Below are 21103 nucleotides of genomic sequence, written 5' to 3'. Positions count from 1 at the left end.
TCCTGGAGCTGACTTTGCCAAGGAGAAGTGCCAGAGGTTCACGAGGCCAACATTGCTGTGGGGGAAGAATGTCAATGAAGGTGGCAGTGGCCTCCCCAGCCATCCTCCAGGATCAGCTGATTTGCAGATCTTTCAGTTTTATTGTCACTGCCACCAAAAGGATAAGTTTAAGCCTTTGACTTTATTCCTGCCCTCCCCCCGCCCCCCTTTAGGCTGTTTTATGGATGGAGTGGTGCATCATTCTACTAAAGAACTAAATTATATTTATTTTGTTGTTTTTTTTTGATTAAAATATTTTATGTAAGTCATTTGAATGGCAAATCCAAACATTACTTTGTTAACTACATGCTGATTAATTTTTAGGCCTTTCCAGAAATGGAAGCATCCTGAGGTAGTGTTTTACTGTCACTTGCAGTACTGCCTGGTACGTTGCTTAAAGATAGTATTTTCCAAAGATTGCATGATTTTTGCTAAACCAAATATGAAGTTCAAGTAAAATCTGTGAGTTTTTTCCTTTTTAACAAAGGCATATTTAATTTTTTTTAGTATATACTAAATTTATACATAGATCTCCGCAGTCATTAAGCATTTTTAGTTGTTAACAAAAGACTTATGTCATTACTGTAGATCAGTGGGGTGAAAGCAATATAGAAGGGTATTTAAGGATAGCTTCCTACTCACAGATTTTTCCAGTCAATCTTAAATAAAATTACTCCTTTCTCCATCTGATATTAGGAAAATCCTTCCAGAAAATATGATCTGAGCTCTGTGCACTTTAAATGCTAAAGGAACAGTATGTGAACGGAGAAGCGGCTGTTAATGGCTCTGTGCCCCAGCACAGCCTCGAGAAAATACTTACAAAACCTCACTTTTACATCCATAATTTCTGTGGACTTTTCCTTTGTCCAAGTACTGTGAAAGGTAGGAGGAATATAAGGAAACCTTGGTGCTTTCAGCTGCACTGACAGGAGGCTAGGAAAAGCAATTTCAGGCAGTAAAAATGCCTGGAGATCTTAAGGATTTTATCAGTGTCTTATGCCAACTGCTGCCAAACCTAACCCTCTTGAGAAGAATGTGACAGCAATGCTGAAGGCATTTCATTTTAATCACTGTGTGACTCGGTTTGAACAAAGAGAAGGTGATTCGGATCAAAATGAAACTTTTGTAAGTGCAGTGATTGCCAGGGAAAAAAGTTCCACTTTTTGTATGCGATGTTCATCTCTGCCTCAAAGCTTGCAATGTAAATTTTACAACGGCAGTATTAGAAAAAGTGACAAAACATGAAGGTTTTGAGAAGGGGAAGCTCAGAGATGTCAGCATTAATCATGCGAGGGCATTTCTGCATCTTGACAGCATTGCTTTTTGTTTCATTGTTTTCTTTAAATGAAATAGATAATGCTTGTCTTTTTTTTTCCTTCTTCAATAAGTTATTTGAATAAGCACAAATCCTTTTCATCGTGGAAGAAGTCCATTTTATGAGATATTTAAATGAAGAATAGGATAGTGGACTGGGAAAGTGTAACAGAGCGTCCCCGGGAGAGAACAAAGTATGTTACTTGTGGAATACGTACTGCTTTTGGTTTCATACACTTTAGGCAGGAAAGTCTTCATACCTGTACCCGGTGGAGGTTTCTAGTCCTTGTATGATCTCTCCGGTGTTATTTATGCTTGTGCATGTATTATTTAACAGTTCTTCCTGTGTGACATCTAAATTTACAGTTGTAAATGGACAAACGCTATTTTCCATGATCAAGCAAATTTGTTCTGACCTAGGAAAGACATCTGCAGAACCCACAGGTTTTTGCTGTTTATTAAGCGATTATAGCATACCAGTCCTTATTAGCTGTCTTATTGTGGGGAAACAAGTATAGGAACTGTATATTGAGGCAGAATAGCTGACCATTCTTCAGATGGACTGCTCATCTGTTGCATGGCATTATTACATCAGATGAACCCAAGTGTGGTTGTGGCTTTGGGGGCCAAAGCTGGAGAAGGGATGACCTTTATTTACTTATTTTGGTAGTTTACCTCAATGCCGCTGTGTTACTCTATCTCCGTGTTCACATCTGTGCTTAAATGAGGATTGTCAAATACAAAACACTTGTGTCACTTTGGAATATGTATGCCCCTCTGTTCCCCGCTGAGATTCATGTAGGTCTCTCTCAGTACGACGTGCCATTTAAACCTCTGATTCATGTTCGCTGACTAAACCCGTGGTGGTTTGAATTGTTACCGTTCCGGCAGCAGAATGAAACATGCCTCGCCTCGCCTCGCCTCCTCTTCCCTTGGTTGTTTCAGGTCAGTCTGGCAGCTTAGCACAAACCCGTTTTCGGCAGTGGGTAGGGCTGTATGGCAGAGAATGCTGGCGTGGCTGCAGCACGTGCGCGTCCTCTGCTTATGCTTCTACTACGTGCAGTTAATCCTCCACGGAAGGGGTGGCATAGACAGCCGAAGGCAACAATGCCTTAAACTGCCTCAACAGTGTTTTTGCAGAGCTTTGTTTATTGGAGTTTTTAATGGTAAGGAAATTTGTTGTAATTAAAAAAGACAGAGTAATGGATTGTTATTAGGTCAAGAACAGATTAGTCTGCTTTTCATCTATGCCCTCAGTAGGTGAACAGGATCTTCGTAGGAGAATTTTATTATAATCAGGTAGATTTTGGACACTACAATTTTTATAATGAGTTTTAATGCAACTGTATGTACGTAAGGGTTGTAAAGAGTCATATAATGGCAAGGTTTCAGTGGCAGCTTTTTCTTCATTTCAAGGGCTTTGGGGACCACTTTGTGGCTAGAGTTGGCTAAGTGCTAAGTGTGTACTAAAATTACCAAAGCCGAAACAGCAAACAGGCTATAAATGAAAGACCTTTATCCAAAACTACTTTCTGTGTAATATTGGCTACTTAATATTGTCCAGGCAATATCTCCTGTTGGCTTGTGAAGATGACATACAGAAAAGCAAGAAATCTAATAAACATAAGCATAACTACACGCTATCAGAATTAAATTATAATGAAGATTTTTGATTTTTCAACTCAGGACTTTCGCAGACCATACTTTCTGTGATCTTTTGCCTTGGGAACTCGCAACCAATTAATTATTTTCCTTTGCGGGCTGTGCTTTACTTGTCTCTGGCTTTTGAGTTTTTTAAAGTTCAATTTGAAATTTGAATTTGAATTTTAAATTCAACACATAGATGCGTTCTTCACTTGAGTCATGTAAAGACCTTTATGAGAATATTAGAATGATCATGTCCTTGAAGGGAACTATATCTAGTCTTGAATCTATTTAGGCTGCATTTCACTGTATCTAGAAGAAGCTGTTGCTGTACCTTGTTTACTAGATTTCAGGTGTCTTGGCAACAAGCTTCCTCGACAGATGACAAGTTCTCTAACCTCTTCTGTTGGGCTGAAATATTACTTGCCACTGATTTTATTTGTAAACATTGCTAACTAAAGAAACTCTGTTTTGCTGGTGAATCGGTGTTTTGGATGGGATTTATGGAGATACTTTACCTCTCGATTGTATTTCCTTTGATTCTGATGGCACTACATGAGGGTTATTGCTTAAGGGCAGCTGGAAGTTTTGTCCATGTTATCCCTGTGCATTTGCAGCTCCTTTCTTCTGGTTTATCCTGGCTTAAGAAGCTTTTTGGGGGAAAAGTATGTCTGTGATGGTTGGTCGTTCATACAATTGTGCTTCTTATTTTATGAATTTCACTTTATTAGTAATGGCTGTATTTTAAAAATAAAAATCATAGCAAAGTGCTCTTGTAATAATGGTATTGATTTTATTTAAAAATAAACTTATAGCAAGACAAAAATTTTTTACGTTGGTAAAAGGAGATTTGAAATGTGATGTATGTGAGGAATACCTGTTGATAATTTATTTTGGGAAAGGTTTGGATTTAAAGTGGCAGATGAAATTCAAGAGATTAAATATAAATATTCGTTCTGAAGAAAAGCAGCTCTTAGTTTTCATACAATAACAAAATGAATTGTATCCGTTTTCTGTCAGGAAGAGGATTTTGGGTTACTGTAAGTCACCTTATGGAAACAGTAGTTTAAAGAGCCCTGGCTTACCAAAAACTATTGAGATATTAGTAATTATAAAAATAATAAACAACACTATTAGAAATTGTTGCTACCCACCATGGTGTGCCTGGGTCTTGAATACTGAGTGTAACTGGCCCATGGTAACAGAGCTGGCAGGAGTCCTGACGAACGACAAAGGAACTCCTCTAATTCTCTGAGGGAGAATTAAAGTCTCTGGAGTTCTCCAACCTAGAAAAGAAAGGATTAAGGTGCAGGGGAGTGTGAGAGGTCTGTAAGGTTGTGAATGTCAAGGGAGGGGAACTGGATACAGTTACTCATTGTTTCTCTTCCAGTGTAAAAAAAGTTAAAATCATTGTAGCGGTATGAAAACAAACCGAATGTAGTGAATTGTGGAGTACATTGACAAAAGACACTGGATGTCAAAAGCTGACATGGAGTAAAAATTCAGAGAAATTCGAAGAGGAATAGTGTATTAAATGCTGTGATCATGCTTCTGGCTTGGCAGTCCGTATGCCACAGATTACCAGAGGCTGGGAGGCTGTGGTGGGGGAATTGTCACGGTGTGCTTGTCCTGTTCTTATACTTGTCCTGAGGCATCTGTTACTAGTTGCTGTTGCAGACAGTATTGATGCTAGAGGAACTAAGGGCTGACCTAAAGTGTGTGCTCTTACCTTCCTGCTCTGTTGCGTTGTTACATCTTTATTACTTTTCATATACTAACTCTGGATATTTCTTTTCATATTTGGTCTGTCAGGAAAAGACTGCACAATTTACTTCAGCTGTTTTTTCTGAATAAAATTATGAGTGAAAAATGAACATTGTGGCTGCGTGTCTTTGTGCATGTGTGGAAGGTGACTGTGAGAGTAGACGTGTCAGTATGATCAACTGCCCCCATCTTTTCTCGCTACTGAAGCAAAATACCTTGCGGGAAAGCATCAACAAAGCAGTCATGAAGGGGATTATGTTGCTAGTTCTGATATCAAGTACTAGGGGATAAACTTCAACTTTTTTCCCCGATGATTATAGTCGTTAGGAGCCAAGCTATTATTGTAGGCAGTCCCCAGCAAAAAAGGGCTTCTTAACCCTATCTAAATATAATGATTTTTTTAAAATACAAAGTGATGCTGCAAAAGTAGGGGTGCCTACACTACACGTGGCTGTCGGATACCCCTCCCAAGCTGCAGTTCGTTCAGCAGAGGTCCAACAAGTCCTCTGCTTCATCATGCCATTAGAAAATGGGCGGTATCATACTGATAGGAAAAATGATGCGGAGGTCGCTAACAGTATTCAAGGAGGGACCAAATCCTTGAGAAAATTTCCTTGACAGCCTATTGTGGCTGATGACATGTAGTTAGCAGCTCCCAACAACTAATTGGTATTTTCTCAAGTATTTCTGCAATCACCAAAGTTAACAGTGAAGCTAACAACGAAGTTCCATAGTGAACAAGGCAAGTATCTGAATGAGCCATGATGAGGCTCGAGTATGGCCGTTGTTGTTCCACTCCTAATCAGCAGCATGTTATCTATTTTCTGCAATAATGTGTTATCCATTGAGAAGTAAAACCAGAATTCAAACTAGATCTCCATATAACTGGGGCTGATATATTTATAGAGTTGGAAACAGCATGTAGTTTGCTCTGCCTGTCAGCATATCTCCACAACTACATATTCTCATCATTTTTTTTATAGAGGGAAGCTGTTCCATCCTACTCCTTTCATTTTGCGTTAGATCAGTTAACACTGGTTTGCCCCTAATAACATTTTCTCATTTTCTTTTAAAACCAGTATCAATAGTTAGTTCTGTGAATAAAATGTGATTTTTAAGGTGCATTCTGGTCCTTTCTTTGCTAGGTGCTTGTGCCTTGTCTTTAAGTAGCTAAATAATGAAGTGGGTTCTCATGCTCAAATTTGTTTACCTGTGTTGCGGTTCCACGCGCTACTGCATCTTCGGGCTAGCTTGGGGCCTCTTCCTCTTGTTCATGGATTCAGGATGTGGAAAAGATGGGAAAATGTCAGGCAAAATTGTAGCTTAGGATGTCAGTGCTGAAATGATTTTCATGACTGAGTATGTCTTGTTCATTTTCTTGTGGATGAGTTTAAGTGAACTTGCAGAAACCAGCAAGACCATGGGTATTTTTATTTTTCTTCCTTATAAAGTAATCATTGTTTGAAAACCAATATGCTTGGGCAGAAAATATAGAAATTTCAGGTGGATATTTAGTTTATAATGTGAGGTTTGGTTTTTTTCACTATTCTTGGAAACATTATTCTTGTTACTGGTAATTTAAAATAATGAAAAATGAAGGTAACATGCATCGCAAACGTGCCTGCTAACAATGTTTGCGTTCATGCATGCAGACAAATTTCAGTCTAGAAGTCAGCATATCTTTGCAGTGCTTACATCAAAAAGCATTTTTGCAGCTTTTCAATGCGGTAGCTCATTCGTATTATTAATGATATATATATTTTTTGGTCCAACCTTTCATCCCTGCTGCATTCCCATTGACTTCAGGGGAACCTTGGAATTTTAAGGAGGTTTGGCTCAGTTTTCTATATTCAGACTAGCAGTGGTATGGAAAGCCCTAAACTTTTGTTTTTTTGGCAAGTACACAACATGACTCATGAGTATCTCTATTACAGTAGCAGGGAATGCAGCAGAAGCATTACTAAAGAGGACAGAAGTCTCACATGAAACAAGTATGCATCTGTGTTTGTGTGCTGAACTGAAGACAATATGTTAACATATGTTCAAAAAAATCACGTTTCTCTGTTCAGAAATACTGCTATAAAGCATAGACCATGAAAGATAAAAGGGAGAGAACGCTTAGCTCTGGTTTGCTGCATTGTGCTTCATGTTTTCAGTCTGTTTTCCGAATAAGCAAATTGACTGGCAGGATTTAAAAACAGTATTATTTTTCCATGTATGAAAAAATGCTAGTTGTAAGCATATTGTGCTACATTATTTCACATTATTAAAAAACTTTAAATATAGATTGTTATGGTAAATACATGGCAGTTGAAGAAGTATAATTCTAGGATATTATTTTAGAACTTCTATATCTGAACTCCAAAGAGTTTGGCTAAATTTTGTTATAGTTTCTTTTTTGAGCCCTCCCCTTCCCCCCAGTTGCATTCCATTGCTCTTATTTTTTTAATTTAATAGCATTAATTAGCCATTTTTCCTTGAAGTGGAATACAACCATATAACCATAAAAGGCATTAAGATATTCTATAACTAGATTAAAGATTAAGATTGAATCAAGATTAAATCTTATCTTTTATTGCTGTTATCTGTTACTGTCCAGTTTGTCTGGTGAAATATCTGAACATTCAAAATTAGAGTTGAAATCTGAAATTCTGTGTGTGTTTGGTTTTGGTTTGTTGTTTGCTTTTTTTTTTTTAATGAAATACATATTTTTCTATTTATGTGAGACTGTAATCTTAAAAAAAACCCATTATTTTACTGTTTACTGCCATGTAGAACTTTTGTTAGATATTTAATTGGTTCCTTGACTACTGCTACGAGAAGCATTTTTTCATCCTGTGAGAACTTTCCGCATCGCAGAATGTTGTTGGTCACACTTCAGTTTATTATTCATGCTGCCTTTTTTTGTCCACAACAAAATAATCTCATGCATGTAAATCAAGTTCAGGTTATGTCTTGTGCTGTTACAACTGGACAGAATGATTTATCTCAGTTCAGTCTCTTCAGTTCTTTCTTGTTCTTTGCAACAGCATCTCTAGCTGTGTTTGAGTTGACCTGCTTTCTTATTAATCGTTTTCTTTCAAAATTAGGGCAATATTAGCATACTTTGTGTTATATTTAGATTTAATTGTTCTTAGAGTTCCATGAATTTACAGTTAGATTTAAAATGTGAATTTAGTATTTTGTGCCAATGGATTTGTATCCTGTCTTCGTAACCATTACAACCTCTTGGAAGTGGTTCTGAAGATTGGTAGCAAAATCTTGGCTCTGAACCCTAATAAAAAGAAGTATTTGTAATAATTTTAGTGTTAACACTTAGAAAAATGTTACTCTTAACTATAAACGTAGGTCCAGTTTTTTACTTCTCGTAATAGATCAGTAGTTTTGATAACCAGCTTGATTGTAAGCTCACTTTCAACAGTGATAGAATAGATGGTTTTTTTCCTTTTTATTTTGGTCTCTTGTTTGTAAAGACTTGGATCTTGATCAAACATATAGGTATAGGCTGTCAAATGGGCAACTTTCAATTCACACTTTTTTCAATATTAGTTAGATAAACACAGGAGATAAAATTATGTATAGGAAAAGGCATGAACCCATTCTGAGCTCTTTTCAACTTGACATTCTGCAGTGCTGGTTTGAAAGATTTAAAGTCTAAAACTCATCCAGAACTCACAAAATTAATGCCTGAAGTCATATGACTTTTTTAGGCTGCGTATGCTTATGAGTTAGATTCCCTTGGAGAACTCTCTAAGTGTTTGAGCATATACACTAAATTTCATACCAGCAAGGCAGAAACTACATGCGTTATGGTCCAAACATATTTTGGTGTTATGATACGTGATTGTAAATAGGCCTTTAATGCTCTTCCTGTATTAGAGAATCGGCCTGAAGGCACTGTAATTCTGTTCCAATTCTTTTGTTTGTTTGAACAAAGTATTCTCTGTAGGGTTGTTGTTAGGGCTTATATAAAATCTGAGCTGCTTGCTCCTCAGCTGAGGTTGAAGGAGGACGTCCTTTCTCCCCACCTTGTCACATGCAGAGATGCCATCTGGGTGTATGGGACCAACTCCAGATTGGACTTGGAACTAATCCAGTAAATGTTACAGAAACCTTGATGCAAACAGAACAAAGCATAACCAAACGAAGCTTTTCATCAATAGTGATGCATTCAGTGCCATAATGATTTTTTAATGTGTGTGATACCGCAAAGCATTAGTTTCCTCCAGTCAGTGTGGGAACTTTTGGAAAGGTGTAAGTTTAAGTGGTTTAAGAGCGTTTTGCCTGAAACCTTATGCCTTATTTTTGAGGGTGTTTCTTCTTGTGGTGTTGTCAAATATTGGTTTCTGGAGCAATGGTTTTTTATACTTCTGATTAGTTAATTTATTTCTCTCAGTAGGACTGAATGAAGAAAGAAAAGAGAAGAAGCTTAGACAGCCATTCTTACCTTTACTAGTTTTGATTTCTATAATTTTGATTTTTTTTTTCCCTATGAAAAGTCATTTTCTTAGACCTGTGAAGTGGAAGATTACTTAGAAAAGCAAGAACCATTTTTCTGTTCCTTTTTTTTGGATGGTTTTAAACAGCTACTTTTTCTCGTGGTTGAACATCATTATTTTCTTTATTTCAAAAAATACCTGAAGGTCCGTATTTGATCTGTTCCAGTGCATTCTCAGTCTCTAAATTTATGTTCTGTTTATATTACCTAAACCTCAAGTAATATTGTTTCAATCCTGACACCAGGTATAAATTCTGTATCCTGTAATATATTCTGTTTAAAACAAAACAAAACAAAACCCCCAAGTTATTAATATATGACCGAGAGCTGATCAGATGGGTTCTAACTAATTTTGCTCTTTTTGATCGTCCTTGTTTATCTTGGTCTCTCTGAGGTTTCCTTTTCCTGGCTGATCAGTAACCTCGCTCCTCTCGGTGTCTAACGTGCTGTGTCTGAAACGAATTCAGATCTCTACTTGAGACCTTTCTTTAAGTTTAAAAGATAGTACCGGTTCCGAGAAGTTGTTAAAGGGAGCCATGGCATTCTGAGTGGAAACTCTCAGGCTCCCACCCAGCCACAAGTCAGTCAGTGTTTCTTTGTCATCTTCTCCATCTTGCAGACCTCAGCATTATAAAATAGGTAACCCACAGCACGAGATCCTTAATTTTAAAGGTCATTCTCAAATGGCTATTAGAGAGGCAATAAATAATCAAGAATAGCTAGGACTTTTTGAGGCAAAAATTATTTCCTGTGGCTTTTAGAGCTTTGCATATTGTGATCTTCTTTGAGGTGTAACGGAAGGAGCTAGAATGGCACTTGGAAACCTGGGGATTTGAAGTTAAGTTCCTAAATACTCATTTGAGGCTACTAAGTAGACCTGGCCTGATTTTTCAGGATTGCTGAGCAACCCAAAATCCCAGTCAAGTAACTCAACAACTGTGGATTTGTTACTAAAACAAGTAAATAATCTCCACAGATTGTCTGTAAACTTACTGAGATTTGAAATTTGATCATTTTCTTCTAACTCATATTACATGATGATTGTTTTTTAGCCAAGTTAGGGATTATGGGTATTTAACCTAGATCATCTTTGTTTCTGATTGTTGAGTTGTCTTCCTCAAACTGATGGTTATACCACTGACGGAAATACTGTCATGAGTCAAATTTAATGGATCCATCAACATAATGAATTGTTTCCATTCCTCCCATTTTTCATTCATTTATATATTTTTAATTCCATATATTTGTCAGTCGTCTCTTTTTCCGATGCTCCCCGTTCCATGTAGTTGCAGTCAAGTGTTTTCAGGCTTTTCTAACAAGCGGTGCTCTGCGCTGTACCGAGAGCAGCGTGAACGGAAGCAGCGGGACTGGAGAGGAAGAGGAGGAGCTGGTGTAAGAGGGAACTGAAAGTAACTGGTCAGTTCCAGTTCTTTTCAAAGCTGTGTTTAGGTGGTTCCTCCTGACTGATGAGGGAAACACCTCACACACACGTGTTAGGATACTATGACCTTGCCTTTCATATCTGACACTTGTTTACAATTTGGTTGTGATCAGAAGGGAGCAGAAAAGTAACCTTTCTGAGTATGGATTAGAGTTATGACACTGGTGTCAAATAGTACGTTTTTGAATTGGGAACTGGGAGTCTCCAGGGCATGAACAATTAAGACTTAATAGGGAGCAGTTGAAAACCAAGTAGGTTTTTGTTGATCAAAACATATTTCAAAGATTCGGAGTTGTATTTCAAAAGGGAGATTTTAACTGGGTAAAAGACTTAGATAAGAGGTTGGACGGTGCGTGGAAAAATGAAATCAAATGAAGCAATGACTTGCTTCAATCTGTGTTTTCCATTGCTTTCACAGTGGGTAGTATCCATTGCGTGCTTACTGGAGAGCTTGATCTTGCTGGGCTGCGTTTCAGTGACATTTATTTTTGAAGTGGGCTGCTCTCTTAAACTCAGCAGTCACACTTTTGTCCAGTGTCTAGGACAGGTGAAAGGATGGGTGACTTACGCTGTTCTTCATCTAATATATATGAGGTTGTTTTAAAATACTGCTAGGTGGTAGCAGGAGGGTAAGAATAAATCACGTTTCTGCTCTGTTGGAACCAACAGTGTTTGGTTTTGCTATCTCTTTCTATCATCCAGCAGAGAATTTTTTGTAACTTCTTGTTAATGCCAAAAAGTAGACAACATCCATTCCTTCACTGCGTTTTTTCCAATTCCACGGTTTGTGTAACAAAATAATTATGTTAGAAATAAGAGGTTTCTTAGAAGTTGGCACTGTTACATTTGTATGTGCTGTCTGGATCTGAGCATTAATAACTGTAAAACAGGATTAGAAAAGTAACAGCTGAAACAGTTGTTTGCCAACACCTTGTTTGTTTGCCCCCTGGTAATTCTTGGTGCGAGGTGAAATTGCGCCGGGGAGATGAGCAGCATCCGTTGTCTAAGGAATAAACGAATGTCTTTAGTGGGCTAGCGATGCGACTTTGTTGAGATGAATGATGCATTGCAGAAAATCTAGTTCTAGAACTGCAGTTCTTACGATTGTCCCCACCAGCTACACGTTTTCAAAACTTGTATGTGAACTCTTGGGTTATGTGCCTCCTTTCATGGGGTGCTAGGTGAAACAGGGCTGTGCGGGAATCAATATTGTTACTTTCCTAGTCCGTATGGAGTTGAAACGAGTGCTGAGTGAAGGCTGTTTTGGGAAAGCTGTAAGTGCGCTTCTCAGCATAGCTAGACAGGACAGTTTCCAGAGTTTGGAAGTTTTCCTGGTTAAAGTGTGAAGAAAAGTTCTGTTTCTGATGAAGCTGCATTTTCTAGAGATCAAATCCAAATATACCTTACAACAAAAATAGTAAGAAAAATCTTACGCTGCCATTAGCGGCAAATTTGTCTGAATAAAATAATTTGAAGAATCCGAAGAGCGGTGTACTGTTTTAGACAACTTCATCCCAGAGAATCAGCACTCTTCAGAATGCACGTCTAATCTTTGTGTGAACGAGAAAAGTGTTTAGCAATTCCTTCTGTTACAGCCAGTATTCTGAAATCTGATGGATGCTGTATCCTTTCGCAGAGGAAACGGTATACGCTGTCTGTACTGAGTTTCATTCTCTTATCATTGTATAAGAAATATTGTACAGTGAAAAACTGACAACTTTTTGATACCAACATTGTCACGCTTTCCGTGCTTTCCAAGTACAGTTAGTTATTCATGCTTGTGGTATTCCTAGGTGGATAAGAAGATACGAATAATATCCAAGCCACATGGACAGAGCATTAAAGTTCTAGTAAGAATCTAGGTTGTTAGCTCAGATAAACCCCACACATTGGAAATAATGGTTCTCTGCTATATTTGGCTTTCTAAAGCCTGAATAAAATAGCAGGATAATTCTAATACTTACGTGGATGTGTGGATTCTTAAGTCGCTATTTTGTAGCATTACTTATGGGAAGGTTATATGAGCGATAAATTGTACTGATAATGTATTTATGGACAATGCGGTTGGGGATGAATTATTAACAGTGTAAATAAATGTAGTGTTTTGAAACGCTATTGTTTGTACTTTAAGTCATGATGCTTTATTCAAAATAGGCAGCTGAGAAGAGATATCACTGGGAATAAATATCTCTGTAAGTACTGGAGTGGTGTTCCTCAGGCTCTTCGTTTTGCAGATGATGCCAATTACAGTTGGTTGTCGCATGCCTCTTACTGTCCTCTATGTCTGTGTAGAAGTAAAGTTCTCAACCCTCCTGCCCTTCCCAAAAGAACAACTGAATGCTTGATGTTATCAAGGGAAGAGCAGTATGGCTTTGTTTTAATAATGATTGAAATGCAGCTGACCCCGAAAGTTAAGAAAAAGTACAAATCTTTGGACAGAAGAGCAAGTTAAATTGTTAAATTGTGGTCCCCTTTGTGGAAGAAATTGAGGTGTTTTCTATGCGAGTAACTGATTTGAATGTTAGAAATTAACATCCTTTTTCTCAGAGTGAACAACGTAGAAGAAATTGATATGAGGACAAATTGTTCAGAATTACCTAAATATAAAAAAAAAAAAAAATGTGTGCATCATGGTGGCGAAGAATGTTTTGGCCAAAATTTAAACAGGTGAAGAGAGATGTTGCAAAGGACATTAACCTCCCAGTCTTCCCCTACTCAAGCCCTCAAAAAAAGCCCAAACCAAAAAAACCTCCAAATATAACATGCCAGCCTTTAGGAACCATGAAGGTGGTTTTTGTTATGTAACTAGCTAGTTACAGCTATTCACAGATACAACAAATTAATGCCTGTACCGCCCAGCAGTGATCACAGAGGCAAGGAAGAATGTGATTTAGTGAAAATACTAGTTTTGAAGTAATTTATTTTCTATTTCTGACCTACTGGCATAAACAGTTTGTCTACAAATAATAAAGTGGGTAACGATTAAAAGTGTCAAGCGCCTTTGCTTTATGTGTCAGTGAAAATTCGCTCCTGCTGCCCCTCACCATGGATATTAAAAGGAGATACAAACTGAGGGAAAGCTGGAACCCGGGGAGTAGTTGGGGAAGATTCATTTCCATAAGAAATGAGGCTAAAAATACATTTTAATGCATTGCTAATAGTGATGTATTGGTGAGAGCAAGTTTAATGAAAAGCTGTCTTATGCAGTTACAGGATAACATTGTTCCTGTAATTGGGCACTGAAAGCAGGCCTTGTTATTTGTTGCAACAAATACCGGCGAAATGACAAGATAAAGAAGAGGTCACAGAATGGTGATGAAGCTTTTAAAAACAGAAACGATACACATGAACGCTTTTAATGACGAGATGGTGTATGAATGGTATCAGTGCTAATGTTTAGTCAGCGGTATTAAAGTTATTGAAACAGAACATGTTTTCAGTAGGTAGAGAAAGTTTTGTAAAGCCTGCTCAAGCCTGCTCAACCGATTCAACAACATAATACTTGAGAAAATAAAGAGAATGGATAATAAATACATTGAAAGTGGAGTGTATAATAGACTGCGTTTGTCTGAAGCAGTATTTGAGGATTTTCTTGCCTTCCGGACGTTACTTTCTTAACTGTGGAGGCAATGGTTTACAGTATACAGAACAGAAATTTACATTATTTTATAATAATATATTATAATTAATATAATTATTAATTGTAATTTTAATTAACAATTTTAAATTATTAATTGTAATTTATGTATTAATTACATTATTACATTAATTACAATATATTATTATATCATTCACAGTTTTTAAAAAAGCATGGGACTGAAGGTAGAAGAGAAGGCACAGATACAGCCTGAATAGTCTGATAGTTCCTCGTCTTGCCAATGTCTGCTTTTGTTGTTCTACTAAGGGGAAATATCTGACAGACCATAGGTCTGAAGGAGGTGGTGAAATCATTCGGTTGATCCTGCCTCCCGTATTACACTTGTCATGTACTTGTCCATTTTTACAAAGATGGCAAATGGTGGAGACTGCCGAGCTGTGCTGGGCGCTCTGCTCCGGTGCTTCGCTGGCCGCTGCTGTGGGGACAGTGGGTTTGATGAGGATGATGATGGCTATAGATGGCTGTCCTTTATCTGAGATGATTGTTTAGTTTGGCAAGAAAATACAAAGAAAATCTTGCAGAGTAGGTGTCACTTGGGATACTAGCAGGTTACTGCTAAGAAGCCAAAGGGAAAGAGAGGCTATGTGCTTGGTGAAACCAAAGGAGGTTCCTTTATTGAAGTATGCTGAATCGTTTTTGTATTGAAATGTTAAACTTTAGCATAGAGTTAATTTTCTTAAGTGAGGATAGGAAAATGAAATTTTCCTATTTCAGTTTTTCTTACTTAATTTTATGACTTTACCGTAGTAATTGTTTAAAGTAACTTCAGTTTTTCTCAGAAACTGGTTTACAATTTACATTGTAAGAATGTCAGTAGACTCTAAAATGTCTGTTGTCTTCATTTCTTGTTATAAACAGTCTACATTGCCAGTGTACCGTGTGGCAGGAACGTTTCTTTGCCTCTGTAATTTTCAACAGTGTAGGTGCTAGTAGGCAAAAGCGAATTAGAGAAAGTTACTTCTTCTGAATGCCACTGTCTAAAAAAAACCAACATTCTAGTTAACATTGGTCATATTTAATGCATGTACTTATTGCAGAGAGATTTAGCAACAGTTAAGTGGAAATGACACCTGTCTGCTTTAAGAAAGGTTTTAGCATAAAATGTTCCAAATCCAATGACAATGTATAATGTTCTGTATGCTAAATGGGTATGTAGTGTAGTCATTTGTCTTAATTATAGTCAGTCATTTTCTTCTTAGAAATGAAATGCTAATATAGTTTGCTTTTTAATTTTTAAGCTGTACAGATTCCTTCACTGTCTTAACACGTATTTATATACATATACAATTTAAATTAAATGTTACAACTGTTGCACATACCTTAATAGTTATTATCGTCATATTTCCCATTTATGTTAATTTTTCTTATTATGTTCATTAAGTTGCCTACCAATGTTGTTCTATAATGTATGGATCTTTTATAGTTCTGATTTCCCATCATGCCAAGAAGCTAGGAAGATATATTGTGATGGACACATGGAAAACCAGTATTTTTTCTTAGCAAAGTAATTGTATTTTGTGTTCAAATCAAGACCTAAAAGTAAAAACCAAGAGTAGTGATGATTTAGAGCACTACTCAATCTGACTGTACTGAAAATACTGACACTAAAATGGGGGTGTATGAGTTGGAGCTTTAGTTAGAGTTGACAGGTACCATGAGGCAGAAAACCCATTGCCAGGCTGTTTCAGATGGCTTTGGGAAGAGCAGCACTCCCTTCCTTGCCCCTGTCTACCTCCTTCTCACCCTGCAGCCACCCTCCTCAGCATCCTATCTACCCTGCCAAGGGGCATGGCTCAGTTTTAAGTGAATTTACGTTACTCAGAGAGGAGTGGTGTTTTGCAATGTAATTTTTGTATGGAACAATGAGGAATGGAAGCTTTTGAATTAATTGCTTAGTAAGCGGGAATTAGTTCTTTGTACTGAACTAGGAATGGTGTGATGGAGGTATGAGTGAGGGATTGCTTATACAGCAAATTCTGGTGTTTTTTTCCCTTGAGTTTTGTATACTTGATGTTGTATGTGTGTTAGTAATGCGAATAAGATGGGATCTAGAGAGTATTTACTCATGTCAGAGTTCTTTTATTACTAACATAGAAGATTCACAAACAAAAGGAGGAGATTTCAGTGAGCCTGCTCGATAGAAAAGAAATAGATTTCACATGGCAAGCAAGTGGGTTTTAAGTAACGTACTCCTTAAAATTGAATGTTGTTCAGTAGTTGCATAGAAAAGGCAAATGATGTGATCTCTCCACATCAGATGGTGGAGTTCAGGATCCTCTGTGGAGGAAGCAGGGCAATAAGTAGGATTACAACCCTGGACTTCAAGAGAGCTAACTTTGGCCTCTTCAAGGACCTACTTGGAGGAATTGCATGGATCAGGGCTCTAGAAGGTAGGGGCGTCCAAGAGAGCTGGTTAATATTCAAGCATCGCTTCCTCCAAGCTCAAGATTGACGCATCCCTATGGGTAAGAAATCAAGCAAAGGGGGCAGGAGACCTGCATGGATGAGCAAGGAGCTTCTGGCAAAACTCAAATGGAAGAAGGAAGTTTATGGCATGTGGAAAAAGGGACAGGCCACTTGGGAGGAATGTGGGAACATAGTCAGAGTATGCAGGGACGTGGTGAGGAAGGCTAAGGTCCACTTGGAATTAAATCTGGCAAGGGATGTCGAGGACAACAAGAAGGGTTTGTTCAAGTACATCAGTAGTAAAAGGAAGGCTAGGGAAAATGTGGGCCCGCTGCTGGATGAGGTGGGTGCCCTTGTGACGGAGGATACATGAAAGTCAGAGTTACCAGATGCCTTCTTTGCTTCGGTCTTTACTGCTATGGCTGGCCCTCAGGAATCCCAGACCCTGGAGGTAGGAGAGAAAGTCTGGAGAAAGGAAGATTTTCCCTTGGTCGAGGAGGATCAGGTTAGAGATGATGTAGGCAAACTGGACACCCACAAATGCATGGGCCCCGATGGGATGCACCCACAAGTGCTGAGGGAGCTGGCAGATTTTATTGCTAAGCCACTCTCCATCATCTTTGAAAGGTCATGGAGAACAGGAGATGTGCCTGAGGACTGGAGGAAAGCCAATGTCACTCCGGGCAAGAAGGAGGACCCAGGAAACTACAAGCCAGTCAGCCTCACCTCCATCCCTGGTAAGGTGATGGAACAGCTCATTTGGGATGTCATCTCTAAGCATGTGGAAGAAAAGAAAGTTATCACAAGTAGTCAGCATGGATTCACCAAGGGGGAATCATGCTTGACCAATCTGATAGCCTTCTATGATTGATATGCTGGGTAGATGAGGGGAGAGTAGCGGATGTTGTCTACCTTGACTTCAGCAAGGCTTTTGACACTGTCTCCTATAACATCCTCTTAGGTAAGCTTAGGAAGTGTGGGTTAGGTGAGTGGACAGTGAGATGGATTGAGAACTGGCTGAATGGTAGAGCTCAGAGGGTTATGATCAGTGGCACAGAGTCTAGTTGGAGGCCTATAGCTAGCGGTGTTCCTCAGGGGTCAGTACTGAGTCCAGTCTTGTTCAATTTATTCATCAATGACCTGGATGAAGGGACAGAGTGCACCCTCAGCAAGTTTGCCGATGACACAAAACCGGGAGCAGTGGCTGATACACTAGAAGGCTGTGCTGCCATTCAGCAAGACCTGGACAGGCTAGAGAGCTGGGTGGAGAGGAACATAATGAAGTTCAGTGAAGGCAAGTATAGGGTCCTGCACCTAGGGAGGAATAACCCCATGCAGCAGTATAGGTTAGGGGTTGACCTGCTGGAAAGCAGCTCTGCGAAGAAGGACCTGGGAGTCCTGGTGGACAACAGGTTAACCATGAGCCAGCAATGTGCCCTTGCGGCCAAGAACGCCAATGGTATCCTGGGGTGCATTAGGAAGAGTGTGGCCAGCAGGTTGAGGGAGGTTATTCTCCCCCTCTACTCTGCTCTTGTGAGGCCACATCTGGAGTAATGTGTCCAGTTCTGGGCTCCCCAGTTGAAGAAAGACAAGGAACTACTGGAGGGAGTGCAGTGGAGGGCTATGGAGATATTTAGGGGACTGGAGCATCTCTCTTATGAGGAAAGGCTGAGAGAGCTGGGTCTGTTTAGCCTGGAGAAGAGGAGACTGAGAGGGGATCTTATCAACACTTACAAATATCTTAAGGGCGGGTGTCAGGAGGATGGGGCCAGACTCTTTTCAGTGGTGCCCAGCGACAGGATAAGGGGCAGCAGGCACAAACTGAAACACAGCAAGTGCCATCTGAATATGAGGAAAAACTTCTTTACTTGAGGGTGACAGAGCACAGCAACAGGCTGCCCAGAGAGGTTGTAGAGTCTCCTTCTCTGGAGATATTCAAAACCCACCTGGACGTGATCCTGTGCAACCTGCTCTAGGTGAACCTGCTTTAGCAGGGGGATTGGACTAGATGATCTCCAGAGGTCCCTTCCAACCCCAACCATTCTGTGATTCTGTGATGTTACCACATTATACAGTAAATCATAAAAAGGTGTTTCTTTGGTTACTGTTTAAGGTAAGGGATATCTTGAACACTTACGGAAGTATATGCAAAAAAAAAACCCAGACCTTTAAATAGAGATGAATGTGATTGAGTAGTATATTCTGTTCTGAAAAATTTCAGGTATTTTTTTCAGTTTTCTAAATGTAGGCCCATATTTTGTTGGTCATTAATCTGCTTAGTTACAGTACCAACATGGGCCATAGCGTTGCTGTTCCAACTTAGATATTTATGTTCAGTCCCAACCATTTGTTATATTTTCTGTGAAAGATACATTGAGTTACATTTGTACAAGTCCTTGCATACTTAGACTCTGCTGATTGGGTATATATATCGTGGTTCCCAGACTGTACAGGTAGTAATAAATGTAATTGATTTACTTTGTGCAACTTCCTTACCAGCCCAGGCTCTTGCCTTACTCCTGTTCCTGTATTTGGGGTTTTGCTTTTCTTAGACTTGTATTTGATAAGAGGAAGTTTTGGTAGAAATTCTTGAAACGTTTAAGTTTATAAACCTCCAAGCAACCACACCAGTTCTTAAAAAAAAAAACAAAACAAGGGGAGGGGGGGAGCAGAAGGTTTCAGGTGAGAATTAAGATAAAAAACTAACCTTGGTTTTGTTTCTTTGGTCTTCTAAAAATACCTTTCTCCTTCTCTTCACCATTGTGAAAAATTAATTCAGCCCACTTGCCTGCCCCATCTCTAGTGTGGGAGTGGGAAAAGTCTGTCTTGGTAGGATTTGATAGTGCCAATTCCATGTCTGCAGTCCTTTGGACAGTGCTATTTGTCGTTTCTGCTATTAGATATTTAGATAGACATGTTTTTTTATTTGCAGGACTTAGAAGCATTCTCACTGCTGAAAAATATTGGGGGAAAAAAAGATAAATTTCTTTACATACCCATTTCAGTAGATAAAACCTGTCTCTGAACATGCAATTTTGCTACATCTCCACACCAAACCAATTGTGGATATGATTATATTATTAAAAACCACAGGAATTGGAATCACAAGGTCCCAGCATTTAAGAACACTTATATATATAAGAACTTGATAAAATTTCTATTTCTGGAGTTAAAAATGAATAGTTATTTGATTTTTCTTAAACACATCTGCATAGGATAAACAGGATTAAACATTTAGTGATGGAGAACCTTGCTTATAGGAACAGGGATGCTGTCTTGTTCAGGAGAAATAATCAGTCACTATTTTTCTCTCTTTAATTGCAACAATTCTTAATTACTGAAAAATAGCAGAAGAACTTTGCGTATAGCTTTCAGTAAACCCTTTCATTTCACAAAATCCATTCTTAACTAAAAAGCAGAGTAGAAATATAAACAGATTATCTACTGTCTGCACTTTATTTATGTCTGTTGGTGTCTGTTAATGTCAGAGAGATGTATGTTGTGGTATTAACAGGTCTGACATGGATTACTTCCAAATGCATTGTCTTTGTCCTGATGCCCATCTCCTGGGCCTGAGCAGTGACATAATTACTGCTGTTTCTCCTTGAAGAAAAAGAACCTTGAAGAAAAGGAGCCTGCAAGCTCCTGATTTTACAGCCTTGCTTTCTGTCTACATGTTGTTATTTTAATGCGTTTCAACTTGATTTAAAATGCATTTTTTTGCAATTTGTATTTCACTTCTTTCTCTTAAAAATAAAATGTTATGTGTATGTTTGATACATATAATTTCTTTAAGATTTTCTGTGTTGGATTTGGAGATGCTGATTTATATTTATCTAAATTTAGGGTTGAAATGCAGCATATTGTACATGCCATTGTCTTTTAATTGTAGGGAGTGCTGAACAATTTTTAGTTCTTACAAAATCAGGTTCTTATTCTTGAAATGTGACCAATTATCTAATACAATTCTTTGTGGGTGTGGGTTTGCATGGAACATGGCACAGCAAGCGGTGACGTGTAATCTCCCTTTTGAGGAATATGTATTGTATTTCTAAAATACCTGCTGACAATAGCTGCCAAAATTACGTAGAAAACTGAGAGTAAGAAGATATTCAAAGCAAGAATTTAAAATCTTACTTGCCACAGATTTGTAAATGAGTATCAATTAAAATCTTAACATGGTGGACACGATCATGAATATTCTTTTTCCCCATTTTTAAGATTGTATCTATTCTTGCCTTATATCATTCTAGCAATATTTTAAAAGGCTACATGCACTCAGATTTCATTTTTTTAAGTTAAGACTTGATTTGTAAAACATAAACAAAAATAGAGAGTC

At 38.3% G+C, this 21103-nt stretch overlaps 1 protein-coding gene across 5 annotated transcripts in view; it reads left to right on the top strand.

The window, feature by feature from the left end:
* RABGAP1L (RAB GTPase activating protein 1 like) overlaps nt 1-21103 on the top strand; it is a 261730-nt gene that overhangs the window by 97055 nt on the left and 143572 nt on the right. The gene's annotated exons all lie outside the window — the stretch shown is intronic.

The sequence above is a fragment of the Nipponia nippon genome, unplaced genomic scaffold, assembly GCF_047370975.1.
Source record: "Nipponia nippon isolate SJK-2023a ecotype South Korea unplaced genomic scaffold, ASM4737097v1 scaffold_5, whole genome shotgun sequence".
Taxonomy (NCBI): Eukaryota; Metazoa; Chordata; class Aves; order Pelecaniformes; family Threskiornithidae; genus Nipponia; species Nipponia nippon.
This window is presented reverse-complemented; position numbering and strand designations above follow the sequence as displayed.